Source organism: Lactuca serriola, chromosome 3, assembly GCF_051521515.1.
Source record: "Lactuca serriola cultivar US96UC23 chromosome 3, Lser_US96UC23_V15, whole genome shotgun sequence".
NCBI lineage: Eukaryota > Viridiplantae > Streptophyta > Magnoliopsida > Asterales > Asteraceae > Lactuca > Lactuca serriola.
The window spans coordinates 308,084,682-308,087,120 of record NC_136410.1 but is presented as its reverse complement, the minus strand read 5'-3'; positions in this window follow the sequence as shown (position 1 = coordinate 308,087,120).

Here is a 2,439-nt window from a genome sequence, read left to right as displayed (position 1 = left end):
ACCTCCAAGGTCAATAATGGCTTCCTACTTTGCTCCAAACGCTCACACTTGCTAGGGTTTCACTCAAGGGACTGGTGAGCACAAATGATGGCCTAAAGGCCCTTTTAATAGGTCCCAAACCCAAGAAATTAGGGTTTCATTAAACAACGCAGACTCGCCGAGTCCATACCTTGGACTCGCCGAGTCCAGGCGTGAACCCGTGCCCAGAACCGCGATCCTACTCGGCAAGTCTGAGCTCCAACTCGCCGAGTCCTCTCACAAAACACCAAAAACATAATCATAAAAGATACCTGGAAATCCGGGCTGTTACAACTCTCCCCCACTAGAACTAGACTTCGCCCTCGAAGTCTCACTCTGGAAATAGCTCCGGATGCTGCTCACGCATCTCACGCTCCGGCTCCCAGGTCATCTCTGATCCCTTCCGATGTTGCCACTGAAGCAACACCAGAGGTACCTCCTTGTTCCTCAGAACCTTGATCTTCCGATCTCTGATGGCCACTGGTCTCTCGGCATAATTCAGGCTCGCATCCACCTGAATATCCTCTAATGGAACCACTGCCGACTCATCGGCTATACACTTCCTCAACTGCGACACATGAAAAGTGTCGTGAATCTGCCCCAACTCTGCTGGCAAATCCAAACGATAGGCTACCCGGCCTACCCTCGCGATCACACGAAATGGACCAATATACCGGGGCCCCAACTTGCCCCTCTTCTTGAATCGAATCACTCCTTTCCAAGGAGAGACCTTCAGGAGAACAAAGTCGCCGACCTGGAACTCAAGCTCGGACCGACGTCTGTCTGCATAACTCTTCTGTCGACTCTGAGCGGTCAACAACCTCTGTCTGACCTGCTGAATCTGCTCTGTCGTCTGAAGCACGATCTCTATACTGCCCATCACTCGCTGCACAACCTCTCCCCAACAAATGGGGGTCCGACACCTCCTCCCATACAACAGCTCAAAGGGTGGCATACCAATGCTCGAATGATGGCTGTTGTTGTAGGAAAACTCTGCCAAGGGTAAATATGCATCCTAGCTACCCCCGAAATCCAACACACATGCCCGGAGCATGTCCTCAAGTGTCTGAATTGTCCGCTCACTCTGACCGTCTGTCTGGGGATGATATGCGGTACTAAAATACAGTCTAGTACCCAACTCCTCATGAAATTTCTTCCAGAATCTGGAAGTGAAACGCACATCACGGTCTGAAATAATCGAGATCGGCACCCCATGCCGAGATACCACTTCCCTCACATACACCTCCGCCAATTTCTCTGCTGAAGAACTCTCACTAATGGCAAGGAAGTGAGCGCTCTTTGTCAACCTGTCCACAATCACCCAAATTGCATCAACTCCTCTGGCAGTCCTCGGCAATTTGGTGATGAAATCCATAGTGATCTGTTCCCACTTCCACTCGGGAACCTCCAATGGCTGCAACTTGCCATGTGGCCTCTGGTGCTCGGCCTTAACCCTACGGCAGGTCAAGCACCTCTCAACAAACCATGCGACATCCCTCTTCATACAGGGCCACCAATACTCCTTTCTCAAATCCATATACATCTTAGTGGCCCCCGGATGGATCGAATATTTCGACCGATGAGCCTCCTCCATCAAAGTGGTACGCGTTCCTCCCACAAACGGTACCCAGATACGCCCCTGAAATGTCATAAGACCCCGACCATCGGTCACGAACTCTGAAACCAAACCAACAACCCGTTCCCTCTTCTGCATCTCAGGTTGCACAGCCTCGACCTGTGCCCCGCGAATGGCGTCCAATACCGGAGCTATCACGGTCAATCTCAAACATACATCCCGCAGTGGAGTGCTCTCCGCCCTGCGGCTCAACGCATCGGCTACCACATTAGCCTTGCCTGGGTGGTACAGGATCTCACAATCATAATCCTTGACCACATCCAACCACCTTCTCTGTCGCATATTTAGGTTGGGCTGATCCATTAAGTACCTCAAACTCTTATGGTCCGTGTATATCGTACACCGAACCCCATACAAGTAGTGACGCCAAATCTTGAGGGCGAACACTACTGCCCCCAACTCTAGATCATGGGTGGGATATCTCGTCTCATGAGGCTTCAGCTGCCTCGATGCATATGCTATCACATGCCCTCTCTGCATCAGCACCGCTCCCAGCCCCAAAATCGATGCATCACAATATACCACAAAGTCCTCCATCCCTTCCGGGAGAGCTAATACCGGGGCTTCGCACAACCTTTGGTGAAGTGTCTCAAAGGAGGCCTGCTGCTCAGGACCCCATGAGAAAGCAACACCCTTCCGGGTCAATCTGGTGAGTGGCACTGCGATCTTGGAGAAATCCTTGATGAATCTCCGATAATACCCTGCCAACCCTAGGAAACTCCTAATCTCAGAGGGTGACTTCGGCACCTCCCAACCCATCACTGCCTCAACCTTGGCCGGATCGA